This window comes from Ochotona curzoniae, unplaced genomic scaffold (assembly GCF_017591425.1).
Source record: "Ochotona curzoniae isolate NIBS_2020 unplaced genomic scaffold, NIBS_Ocur_1.0 contig_899, whole genome shotgun sequence".
NCBI lineage: Eukaryota > Metazoa > Chordata > Mammalia > Lagomorpha > Ochotonidae > Ochotona > Ochotona curzoniae.
This window is the reverse complement of record NW_024466605.1, coordinates 5739546-5753719: the sequence shown is the minus strand read 5'-3', so window position 1 is coordinate 5753719 and position 14174 is coordinate 5739546.

Here is a 14174-nt window from a genome sequence, read left to right as displayed (position 1 = left end):
TCATAACTTCAGCTTTCTGTTAATGCACACCCTGCTCACGTAAACGGATTCCTGTAATGCACAGAGGAGATGCAGATCGCTTTCCTGGAAAATCCTTTCTCTTTCTGTCAAACAAATAAGTATGTATAATGTCGTTGCAATACATGTTTTCAGAAAAATTTTTGAAGACCCCTTCAACACATGGATAAATAATGTTTTGTATTTAGCTCCTGTCTTTCTGAATCCTCTATCTCCATTGAATTCTCAATTACTGACAGACACTATACTGTGTGCCAAGCATGAGTCAGTGGACACCCAGTGGCCAAATGAGATAAAGGAAAGCTTGGTAGCACACAAACATTGTAAGACATGCCTAGTAGTTGATGCGTCTGCATGAGTGAGTCCAAGGAAAATTAGGACCCAGTCAATTAGGATGAGTGTTATTAGTTATTTACTTTGTAAAAGCTATGTTAGCACTATCCAATGTCCAATGCTTTTTTCTATAGGTACAAAGTACTGAGGATGTCACATCAAATAATCTAATGTAGCTCAAAGTGGGGGTAGGAGGATCTCATTCCCTTGCTTCTCTTAAGTATTTAGCTGCCTACAGATGGCAACAGAAGGACAAAGAGGTATTTGTGGCAGATCAGGGAAACGGTTCTGCATCCCCATGTCTGACTAGCCCATGTCTGATTCCTCAGGTTTACCCTCACCTGAAAACATAAGTCAGACAAAGAAATGCTTCTGCACAACAAGATAAAGCAATGCAACCAGCAGGCAGAAGAATTTTTTTTTTAATTTTTATATAATTTTATTTTGACATTCTTTACATAGTTAATTAGGGTAAGAAGGTTCAAGGGCTACATGAAAGTGGATAATACTAGTATGTTTTCCATATTGTTACCTTCATGTTTAAAGGGGGTTATTTAAGGGAGAAGGCCCACCCATTTTCCCACCCTCCCCAGATCCCGGATGTAGGGCATGCTCTGAGGTTCTTGCTCAAGTGGTTTTGATATTGCAACAGTTATGAATCGTTGTCAATCTTGCCACTCCAAGCACTATGAGGGCTTTGAAAAATCCACTGATTGACATAGTCCATCATAGCTGAGATGGTTGGTTGACCCGTTCTGTCTTCTCTCTTTTCTTCGTTAGGGTTTTGAGTCCAGCATTTAGATCAGGAAGATCTCCAAAGAAACTTCTTGTATGTGCTAACAAGTACAGGGCCCGGCACCGTCCATCGCTCCAATCAGCTGGTGGTTGCAGTTGCTGGGTTGGTTCTGTTTTCACTCCCGACTTCCACTGGAACCTATGGGTGTTGCAGTCCAGCCTAGTTCTGCCCAGCACATACTTGGCCCTCACATAAACCAGCGGGAGCTGCAGCCTAGGTTGGAGCGACCCACAATAACCCCCACCAGGCCCACCCCCTACCCTGGTTTGCCAGTAAGTGTAGCAGTAATCCAGTCTGTCCCACACCCCATTCCACCCCAGCCGCTATCTTAGTTATCTTAGTTTTATGTCCTGTGGAAGTGGTAACCCAAGAGGGATGAGCCCACTATTTCCCTCCCAGGCCTCTCCCACTCCCAGATTCCAGTTGATGCTGCGTCTAAGCCCAAACAACCCTCGCCCACTTTAATTTTGTTTGCACCAATAGGAATAATCCACCCAGCCCGGCTTTTCCCTGATCTGGTCCGCACGAAGCCCACAGGTGTGGTAGCTCTGCCTAGTCTGGTCTGCCCCCATCCCAGCCCATGCTCTCCTGCGGAAGTAGCTGTCCTGCAAAGGAACCCTCCCTTATTCCCCTGCCGGCTCTGCCCACTTCCTTTCTTGTTCTCAGGCTGGTAGGGCGCTGCGGTCCCTTCCGGTACAGGCCACCTCACCTCGGCATTCCATAATGTGCACTAGTCTTTGTTGCGACCAACCCTAGGTCGACCCACACTGGTGCCTGGAGCAGGCAGAAGAATTTACATGGAGTAAAGTATGTCCCAGGGTTGACAAATATTAGGATATGCTGGGATATGCTGTAAAATAAAAGCAGGAGAAACTGTCTCTGATGTGTTGAAATTTGCTGCATTGATGGTGGTGGTGGTGGTGTATGAAAGATACAATTTTGTAGAATTATATATATAATTATACACCATATATATAATTATATATATCTATATATCATATATATTACAAAGTTTAGTTAAATAACTGGTAAAATTTGAATAAGGCCGGTAGTTTGGCTAAGAATTTGTATGTGCAAATAACTTTTTAAATATATATGTAAATATGTATATATTGCTTAAAATTCTTTCTTTTTATTGGAAAGGCAGAGTTATAGAGAGAAAGATGTTTTATCCATTGATTCACCCTCCAAATGGCCACATGGCCAGAGCTTCTTGTTGTTAACAAGAATCCTTATAACACGTTTTCTGAATTCTATAGCTCCAATTTCCTCAATGTATTCCTCAGTTAACTCTGAGGTTGGCAAAGGCTTTTGCTCCTTTGCAGGGGAGTCTTCAGTAATATCATTCATTGTTCCTCTGTCTCTTTTGCTCTTGGTCATTCTACTTCTGGTTAACAGATTCTTCTGCTTAGGATAAGTTTCTAAGCCTACAGTTCAATTTTACCTATTGTGTTTGGTACCTGGTTCTTTGCAGCAAATTTTCCCACTCCTTCCAGTGAGTTTCAGGTCTTGGCTCTTGTGTTATACTTCTACCACAGTCTCCATAGCCCCAGCTCCTGGCTCACCACTGTCTACTTCCTGTGTTCCTAGGCTAAAGCTGCCCAATTGTCTCTGCAAACTGTCTCCCACTTCAAGTTCGACCAGTTCCCAGGATAGGGGAGATACCAAGTGTCATAAGTCATGAGGTTGTTGGTGGTTCTGTTTTTGCCAGAACCTGCTGGCTGTTATGTCTGAGGGCCAGGTCTGAGGGCCACCTGGACCTATTTTGAACAATAGGATGCCAAAGTTGGTATTGTTTTCTGTGTGAGATCATTGCAATGCACTGAGCCACAAGTGAGTTTGCTCCCTGCTCAGCATATGAGCAACTTATTGTGGTCCTTCCATTCTCAGCCTTTGCCATCCTGTACAAAATGGTATCTGACGTGCCACTGGTGGAGTTCTGGATCTTCTGACATTAGCTTTGAGACTACCCAGACCTATTTTCGGTAGAACCTATAGGATGCCAGGTCGGTGCAATGCACTGAGCCAGACATGAGTTCACTCACAGCTTAGTGCATGTACAGTCCTGTCCCAAAGCTTTTGCTCCTCTACACAAAATAGCATGTGATACAGCTTTGGTGGGGGTCTCGGCTGAGAAACCCACCCTGATCTCACACAGTCTGTTTGTAATCTGCTTCTCTTTCTCTGCTTTTGATTGAATCAAACAAATCAACAGGATGGGCAGTTATTTGCCTGAGTTTACCTGATAAGCTCCCTGTCTACTCTACTTCTGACCTGGATGCTGGTGGAGCTCAGATTACTGCTCACTGACTGCCACCAGGGTATCTGCTCGATGCAATACCACACTGTAATCTCCACTGCTTTCCTGTGCCCCTCATTCTCCAGGTGCCCCTCACCAAAGAAGGAGATTTTAATGAGAAGCCTAAGATGTTGCCAAGATTCAAGCGAGACTAAGTGGAAAGGCAAAGAAAGAACTTAGAATTTCTGGCAAACCACAGTCCTCGGGCATTCAGAGCTTACCAAATAGTCAAGAGAGGAAAAGGGGCATAACAGAGGTGTCACATGATGGGAACAAAGAGCTAATTTAGTGGGTGTCCTGCAATCTCTCTAGGGAAAGCAGGTACCTGGGACTCCATGTCTCCACACCCAGAGGAAGAACTCAAGTTAGTCTAATTTAGGAGCTGAAAAGGCAGGATGGCAAAACACTCTGAAATAGTCTCTGAATCCCAAGCCCCAGAGAGCTCTAATCAGGTTTCATGGAGACGTTTTCAGATACAGATTGGGAATCTGGAGGCCAAGGATTGGTTTTTTGGATGGAGATTAGAGGAAAGGCAACACACCTTAGGTTTTAGGTTGAATTCCTCTCCCATTGATAATACTATTTTGGAAACAGGTGATTGAAGCTAGGTTGGAAACCAGCATACAAAAAATTATGAGACTTGCCAAAAGTATAGTGAACACATTCTCGATGGCTGGTATTAAATTCTTTCATTTTGACTTTATCTTTGGGCCTGCGCCTTTTTCCAAGAATTATTTTACTTTTGATGATTTTTACATAGTTGATTAGGGTGTTTAGGGCTAAGGGCTACAAAAAGGTTGATGAGACCATTATTTTCACGTTCTCTTTTTTTCTTTCCTATATCTGGGGAAAAGGAGGAGATGAGGGGAGAAGCCACACCCAGCCTCAGAAATGCCTCTGCACCCTGGGATGAAGGACAGTCACCCAGCATGACTCCAGGGTCCCTAGTGTGGGGTGTACTCTAACGATCCTGCTCAAGAAGTTTTGGTAGTTCAACAGTTCTGAGGTACTGCCAATCTTGCCATTCTAAGCACAATGAAATCTCTGCAGAATCTACTGGCTGGCATAGTCCACTTAGCATCTCCATTCGCCCAGATATTCACTGCCAGCATTTGACTGGGGTAGCATTTGACTCCGTCCTCTGTTATGGTATCAGATATCCTCTGCAGGCTCCAGTGTACTGCCATATCCTCCATGTGCACCTGGATATGTTGTCCACTGCTCTAAGCCACTGAGGAGGCCCAGCTCTAGCATACATGTACTCCACAGTCAGACCATGGAACCTGCAATTCTCTTCATGGTTGGGGTTCTCAGTCAAGCAATTTGGTTGGGGGGGATTCCCAAATAAACTTCATCTGAGGTGATCCCAGACTTGATTCTTGTGTGTGCTTGCCAATACAGGGTCTGGCATAGTCAGTCACCCAGATCAGCTTATGCACATGCCAATGGTTACAATTGCTGAATCAGTTCTGCCTCCAGTTCTGTCTTCTACACAAACCAATGGGTGTTGGAGCCCAGCCTCATCCTGCCCACCACACATTTGGCCCTCAAGCAAACCAGTGGGAGCTGCAGCCTAGTTGGAGTGACCAATAATAACCCTCACCAGGCCTGCCCCCCACCCTGGTTCCCATGCTTGTCAGTATGTATAGCAGACTGCTCCAGTCTGTCTCATATCTCATTAACCTCTCATACATGTCAATGGAAATTAAAAGCCTAGTTCAAAGCAACCAGCCCCACTATCCAGCCCACACACATGCCAGCAAATACCTTCACCTGCCCTAGTCCTGGTTCTCATGCTCACCAGTCAGGGAGGCAACCCAAGAGGGACATGCCCACTGTTTTGCTACTGGACTCACACCCAGTCCCATATCTTGTACTTTCCAGGTAGGTTTGCAGTTTAACTTGACAGAATTAGCCCTCCTTTCCAGCATCTGCCAGCTGATGCTGCAGCAGTGCCCAACAAACCCACACTTACTCTGGCTTATGCATGCACCAGGCTTTCCCCTGATCCAGCTCACATGAGGCCAACAGATGTTGTAGCCCTGCCCAGCCTGGTTGGCCCCCATCCCAACCGTCATGCTCCCCAGTGGGAGTGGTGGTCCAGCAGGAGAGCCTCCCGTAGTCCCTTTACCGGGTTCAGCCACTTCCCCCTGGTCTCACATGTGCTGGGTGGGTGCTTTTTATTATAAACTGCTGACAGAGTACAATTATATGTGTTTTTCTCTTATTCTTCTGGTAACCCATAGAAACTAAAGAAACATTAGAACAATATAGAATAACTTTAAAAGAGAAAATAAAATATTCTAGAATTCCACCATATTAAAAAATGAGATGTGCACCATTAAACTGTCATATAATCTTTCATTGCATTTCAATTTATACATGCAGATATATCTATGATTATTACAAAGATAGGAAAATCCACATATACTACTCCTCAGGAAATCGCTTTTTGTATCATTTATCTATTTTTATTGGTTAGGGGAATTCACCAAATAGCCAATGGCTGGCGCTGAGCCCATCCAAACCCAGGAGCCAGGAGTTTCTTCTGAGTCTTCCATGAGAGTACAGAATCCCAAGACTTTGTATCCATCCTTGACTGCTTTCTCAGGCCATAAGCAGGGAGCTGGATAGAAACTGGAGCATCTGGGACACAAACCAGTGCATTCAGAGGATCCTGGCATTTGTAAGAAAAGGGTTAGATAAATGAGCCATTGCTCCAGTCCGTCCACAGTATTTTAATTGCCTATTTTAGTCATCTCCCTGCCAGAAAGGGAGGGACAATACCCTGCTTGCTTTCATGATCCTACTACGTCACATTACACCTAGAACACGGGACAGACATGATATAATGATGTACATTCACCCCACGCATTTTGATAAGCAAATTACCCTTGTGGCAGCTTGTAGCAATTTACAGGCCCACAAGCAATTAGGGGCAGTTCATGCCTCTTCACTCATGACAAAACTGTGCCTTAACACTTTAAGAATCTTTGCCACTTGATGGGATTACTTTGGTTCTTGCTTTTTGAGATTTGCATCTATAAGCCATTAAGCCAGAATCATTTTCAGGTGTGGCATTTGCGTTTGAAAAAAAAAAAAACACTGGTATTTCAGTAATTTTTGCCTGCATTCTGCCTTTGCTAATATTTATTGCTTCCTTTAAAACTCAGGTTAATTGTATTATTTGTTGGGCCTGGCATTGTGGCTTAGAGGTTAAAGTCCTCGCCTTGAACATGCTGGGATCCCATATGGGCTCCAGTTCTAATCCCAGTGGCTCTGCTTCCCATCCAGCTCCCTGCTTGCGGCCTGGAAAAGCAGTCAAGGACGGCCCAAAGCCTTGGGTTCCTGCACCCATGTGGGAGACCCAGAGGAGGTTCCTGGCTCCTGGCTTCAGATCTGCGCAGTGCCAGCTGCAGTGGTCACTTAGGGGAGTGAATCATTGGACGGAAGATCTTCCTCTCTGCCTCTCCTCCTCTCTCTATATATCTGACTTCGCAGTAAAAAAATAAATATTTTAAAAATTGTTTCATTTGTCCCTTTGTCAGTATCCTCTAAGAATGATGACTCTTTTCAGTCGGCACCACTTTCCTTTTGCTCCTTTGAATTCAGTATTTCTGCAGGAATCTGTGCATCCTGGGCAGTGCATTGCACAGGGAAATCCGTCTACACTTGGAGGAAGTAATAACAGATTTTATGTAAGAAAAAATCTTGGTGTGAATGTCATGGCCACTGGTGACGAGCAAATAGGGATTCAAATCCTGGCTTTTCTACTTACTGTGTGACCTTAAACAAACGATCTGTCCCTCTGGGCTCCAAGTTTCTCATTTAGGATAAATAATGCCAATTTGTCTGGCAAGGTTGCTACAAAGATCAAGTGATATAAAATATGTAGAAGCACTCTACAAATGTAGGCTACTGTTGCTCTCGTTACTATTTTCCTTGGAGATAAGTATTGCATCCATCACTTGTTTAGAACCAAATTGGCAAAGACACTTTCCTTGTCAAGCTTAAAAATAGAACACAAGAGAGACTGGGAGAGCATATACAGCATGGAAGTATGCACTTTCTAAGGAAGTTAAGAAAGCTAAATAAGAGCTTGTTCCACTAACACCCTAATATCACTCTTAGTTGTAACCCAATTTGCTCTGCTTGTCTACATACAGAGCAGAAATTTGTTCTGCAAACGGAAGCACATTCAACCTCCTCTTGGGGGTGATTCAAACTTGGGGAGGCATTGACTGACATGAAAAAGAAGCCTAAAGCTGAGGAAAGCACTGGGGTGTGGGGGGGGATTCTAAATGAGCTAGAACACTTGAGAGTCTTAACTTTCTCATTTGAAATTTTAGAGAGCCAAAGAAGAAACTTAATTCAGTCTTACCCTACAGGCTTTAGCACAATTCAGACAAGTGCTACTAATTCAGTGATTCTTACCCTAGGTTTCCTTATCAATTGAGGAAATATATATACATATATATATACTTTATAGAAATATATATATTTATTTTTATATATATAAAGCTACTTTAAAGTAGCTAAACAAAAGCCTTATTTTTTTAGAGGAAATAAAAGAGCATTCTAGAATCAATCTGTGAGACACAATCTCCTTTTATCAAGATAGAGGAAATTACAAAAAAAATTAGTTATACTTAAGAAGCACAAAGCTATTGTAGCTCAGTGTTCCCATATTATGGTCCTCCAGCTCTAAGATTCCTATCAGCCATTGTCAATGAAAATTTTGTATTTCTAAGCTGTTACATAGTCCAGTGACTTCTACTGGATCCCTATGCCTACCTCATTCCGCTAGTTTCACCAGACACATTAGCCCACACATTATTCAGTCATCCATATTTTATAGACCAAGATAAACTGGTGAGCGAGCAAGTCAGAATTAATTAGCAGCTGAAGAATTGAAGGAAAACCATGTAGCTGGAGCAATTTTGTAGGTGAAGAACTTTAGGCTCCACATCACAGGGTGAAAATCACAGCCAGCTTGGACTAGGGATCTCCTACCTCCTATTTCAACACTCTTTTCCTCCAATCAAAAATAAAAACCAATGTAGAGCTTAAAGAGAGCAATCTAACAAATATTAACAAGCACAGTCTCCAGTCTTTTGTTTATACCTTCAAAATGTAAATATTAGTTCTCTATCATGTGTGCACACATGTGTGGTCATGTTTGTATAGCAGATACACAGGTTACAAGGATCAATCTCTTGCCCTTAGAGACATTGAATCCCAGGAGAGACAATTCATTTACATTAGTAAGGATAATAGAGAATATGATGATTGACACTCAAAGAGATAAAGATGATGAGAAAGAAAGGTTAAGAAAGTATGGGACTTGCATGAATTTGATAGCAGGCCAACAATTTAAAAGGCTCGTCTAATACAAGATCAACATACATCACTTTCACCCAGGAACACAAATGCTTCTTCCTCCAACCTTTTCTTTCAATTTCTGGTGTAAAAACTTCAAAACAATCTGGAGGAGAACTGAAGGCTGCATTGCAAGATGGGATTTGGGTATCCTAAGTAGTGGCTTCATCCCTTGCATCACAACCTGTCTTCCTCTCTCTTATATTTCATAGTGGCATGAATAATTTTTTTCCTTAGCAAAACCTATGGTCACAGAACCACAACTCAGGTTTAGGTTGTAGTGGCAGGTATGTACCAGCACTGCTCAGTGTTCCTGGAGATTCCGGAAGTCATTTATGATTGAGATGATTAGAGAAAAACTCAGAGAGGAAATGAATTTATACTGAACCCTAATTCCAGATTTCAATTCTGAGAGTCTTTCTTCTGCCTCATTCATTCTGTTACGGAGACTTTTCACTGAATTTTTAATTTGCTCTTTTTTTTCATTAGCACATGGAACCTTCTCCAGAATTGACCATGTTTTATGCCACAAAACAAACCTCAACAAATTTTTAAAAATTGAAATTATGCCATGCATCTTCATGAAGTGAAGCTAGAGACCAAGAGGTCAAAACAGCCAAGAAGACATGAAAACATATGAAATCTGAATGATGCTACTAAATGAGCAATGAGATAGAGAGGAAATCATAGGAGAAATTAAAATATTGCTTGAAACAAATGAAGGTATCAGCACAACATATCAAAACTTATGACACAATCAAGGCAATGGTAAGAGGAAAATTCATCTCAATCAATGTTTATGTTAAGAAATTAGAAAACTACCAAGTACTTGAGCTAACCTTATAGTTAAGCAATCCCAACAACAAAGCAAGCCCAAGCTTAGTAGGAAAAAATAACAAAAATAAGGTATAAAATAAATTAAATGGAGGCCAAAGGAACAATACATAAGATCAATGAACAGCTGTTTCTTTAAGAAAATCAACAAAATACACTCCCCACTAACCCAATTAATCAGAAAAAGAAAGAAGATATGCATAAATAGCATCAAAGACTAGAAAGGAAGCGTAACAAGAGCTACTTCAGGCAAACAGAATTATTAGGAACTATAACAAGCAAATCAGAAGACATAGAAGAGATGGATAGATTTTTAAGCACATATAATCCACCAAAATTGAATCAAGAAGCAATTTATAACTAAGTAGACCTATAACATGGACTGAGATTGAATCAGTAAGTAAAGCCCTCCCAACCAAGAAAAGCCCTGGACCAGATGGTTTCACTGTTGGATTCTACCAAAGGTTTCAAGAGAAACTCCAAAAGCTTTTCCAAACAATAAAAAGGGAAGCAATCCTTCCAAACTCTAAGAAGCCAATACCACCTTAATGCCAAAGCCAGCTAGAGACACAACAGAAAAGCAGAACTGATATCCTCGATGAACATGGATGCAAAGATTATCAACAAAATAGAATCCAACAGCACATTAGGCAGATCACGCAAATGGACCAGGTGGAATTCACCCAAGGTATGCAGAGATGATACAACATTAGCAAGTCAATAATTGTGACACACCATGTCAACAAGTTGGAAAATATAAATTATATGAAATTTCAATAGATGCAGAGGAGTCATTTGATAAAACACAGCACCATGGGCCCAACACAATGGCCTTGCAGCTAATGTCCTTGCCTTGTACATGCCAGGACCCCATTTGGGCACTGGTTCTAATCCCTGGAGCTCTGCTTCTCATTCAGCTCCCTGCTTGTGGTCTGGGAAAGCAGCTGAAGATGGCCAAAGCCTTGGGATCATACACCCATATAGGAAACCTGGGGGAAGTTACTGGATCCTGGCTTTGGAGTGGCTCAGCTCCAGCTGTTGCAGCCACTTGGGTAGTGAACTATCAGGTGGAAGGTCTTCCTCTCTTTCTTTCTTTCTTTGTCTCTGTATATCTGACTTTGCAATGAAAATAAAATAAATCTTTTTAAAATATACAACAGCACTTCATGCTGAAAATCTTAAGTAAGGTAAGCATAGAAGGAACATTCTATAACACAATCAAAACAATTTACAAAAAACCCAATGCCAGCATCTTATTAAATAGTGAAAGATTGTAAGCCTTTCCACTAAAATCTGAAACTAGAGAGGAATGTCCACTGTCACCACTACTCTTTAATAAAGTAGCGGAAGTCCTTTCCAGGAAAGGAAACCAAATTGGAAACAAGAAGCTGAAATTACCTCTATTGGCAGATGATTCTCTACATAGGAGAAAGAAAAGACTCAGTCAAGAGATTATTAGAACTCATAAGAGACTTTACAGGGAAGCAGGATATGAAATTAATTAACATAAATCAATGGCACTAGTGTACACAAATAATTCCATACTCTAAGTACTGTCCCCTTTAAAATATCACAGAGGAATCTTAAATACCTAGGAATTAAACTAAATGTATGGAAGACTTCTATGATGAAAACTATAAAACATTTGTTATAATACAAATAGAAGACACTGAAAAATGGAGAAACTTACCATGTTCCTGGATTGACAGCAGCAACATCATAATGTCCATATTACCAAAAGTAATATATAGATTCAACACAATCCAATCAACAACATTTTCCTCAGAAATAGAAAAGCAGATACAAAAGTTCATATGGAAACACAAGAGACTGCAAATAGCCAGCCAAAGTTATCCTGAAGACTAAAAATCAAGCTGGAGGAATCACAATTCTAGATCTCAAGACATACTACAGAGCAGGGGCCATCAAAACAGGCTAGTACTGGTTCAGAAACAGAGAAGAAGATCAATGAAACAGAATGGAAACACCGGAAGAGAGCCCACACATGTATAACCAACTAATCTTTGACAAGACAACTGAGAACAATCCAGGGAAAAAGCCTGGTCTACCCAATAAATTCTGTTCAGACAATTGATTAGTCGCTTGCAGGATTGAGAAGCGAGACCCACACCTGCCACATTACCCAAAATTAGGTCTAAATAAATCAAGGATCTAAATCTATACCAGAAACCATAAAACTATTAAAGGAAAACACAGGAGCCACTCTCCAAGATATAGGAACATGGAAAGACTTCTAGGAAAAGACACCAAAAGCACAGACAATCAAAGACAAATAAACAAAAGGGATACATGAAAATAAAAGGTTCTGTACAGCAAAGGAAACACTTAACAAAGTGAAAAAGCAATGAAATTGGCAAAAATCTTTTTTTTAAAAGATTTACTTATTTTTTTTTTACAAAGCCAGATATACAGAGAGGAGGAGAGATAGAGAGGAAGAACTTCCCTCCAATGATTCACTCCCCAAGTGAGCACAAAGGCCAGTGCTGCGCCGATCTGGAGCCAGGAGCCAGGAACCTCCTCCAGGTCTCCCACAGGGATGCATGATCCTAAAGCATTGGGCTGTCCTCAACTGCTTTCCCAGGCCACAAGCAGGGAGCTGGATGGGAAGCGGAGCTGCCGGGATAAGAACCAGCGCCCATATGGGATCCAGGCGTGTGCAAGGCAAGGACTTTAGCCGCTAGGCCACACCACCAGGCCCTGGGCAAAAATCTTTGCACAGTGTACAACTGGTACAGGACTAGTATCCAGGATTTACAAATGGCTTCAGAAACCCAGGGACAGTACTTAAAAAAAAAAATAAACTGAAGAAATTGGCAAAGGAAATGAACAGACATTTTTCAAAATAACAGATTAAAATGACTAACAGAGACAGGAAAAGATGCTCAGGCTCCCTTGCCATCAGAAAGATACAAATGAAAACCACACTGAGATTCCACCTAAGTCTAGTGAGCTTGGCCTACATTCAGAATTCTACTTTATTAGAATGGATGTGGGGAGAAAGACACCCTCCTTCACTGCTGGTGGGAGTATAGGCTAGTACAACCACTATGGAAATCAGTATGGAGAGTGCTAAGAGAATTGCAAATAAACCTGCCATATGACCCAGGTATCCTGCTCCTAGGAATATACCCAAAGGCATCAAAAACTGCATATGAGAAGGGGCTCTGTAATCTTATGTTTACAACAGAACAATCTACAATAGCAAAGACATGAAAACAACCCAGATACCTCTCCAAAGAGGAGTTGTTAAAGAAACTGTGGTGTATTTACTCCATGGAATATTACTTAGCCATTAAAAAAGAATGAAATTACTTCATTTACACCTAGACGTTCCCAATTATACACCATTATGCTCAGTGAAATAAGTCAATCACAAAAGGACAAATACCATACGTTCTGATACAACAGCTTTCATGCAAAGATCAATAACCCTTTCCATACTGTTTTTGCTGTATCCTATGTGTTTTGATGTTTTCATTTTTCATTTTCTTCTTTTCTAAATAATTTCTTTTCTCTTATCGAATTCATCACTGGCTCATGGATCACATGGTGGCATCATTTCACCCAAGAGGCTTTTGTGCTTTCTTCTTCACCCATGCATTGGTTATTCAGTAGCACATTTTTCGACTCCATGGTGCTGTAGATATTTTATTTTAACTCTATACCGTATTCTTGAATTTTTTGTGGCTATTCATTAAGGGAATATATAGTGATGGCATAATAGAGATCATTATTTTCAGATGTGAAGATACAATGCAGTATGCCTCCCTACTTCCAAATAAAAAATGGATTCCCCAATGAAACTGATGGACACATCTACAAAATGAGATGCTGGACTGTCTGACAATGTCTGTAGCAGCAATGTCAGGGCACACTTAAATAACATACTGATGCACTTATGACTGCTTATGAAGAACTATAATTTTGTAACAACATGGGGAAAATCAGTCAGGAGAGTGGAATTTTGAGGAGGTGGGGGGATATCTCAGACCCTATCGAACTATACCATAAAATTCAAACTAAAAATATTTTTAAGACAAGAGGAAATTGTTTTTCTTTCCTGCACAATGCATCCCTGATCTCTGTGCTTTTGTCCCTTGGCTACAGTTAAAATCATCAGAGCATCAAAGAATAGCAATATTCAAGATGCCACCAAGAACAATTGATACAGGCTGTCTGTTGGCACTCAATCGTTAGCATATTTTAAAATTTCCTAGATACTGTGATATCAGGGTTCAGAAGCAATTAAATTACCTATTGGTGTATGAAGTTAGAGTAGTGTACAGGGACCTAGAGGTAAAATGAAGGCCAGATATAGTATGCAGAGCCCACATTTGGTGATCAGCTCAAAGTTTTTGCTGCAGAGTGGGTTTCATGAATGCTTGGAGATTAAGCCAGCGATGAAGGACAGCACAGTGGGCTAACACCATGTGGGCTGAAATGCATTCAAGGATGCTGTCTTAAGAGCGCATGCAGGGATGCCAATAGACACCT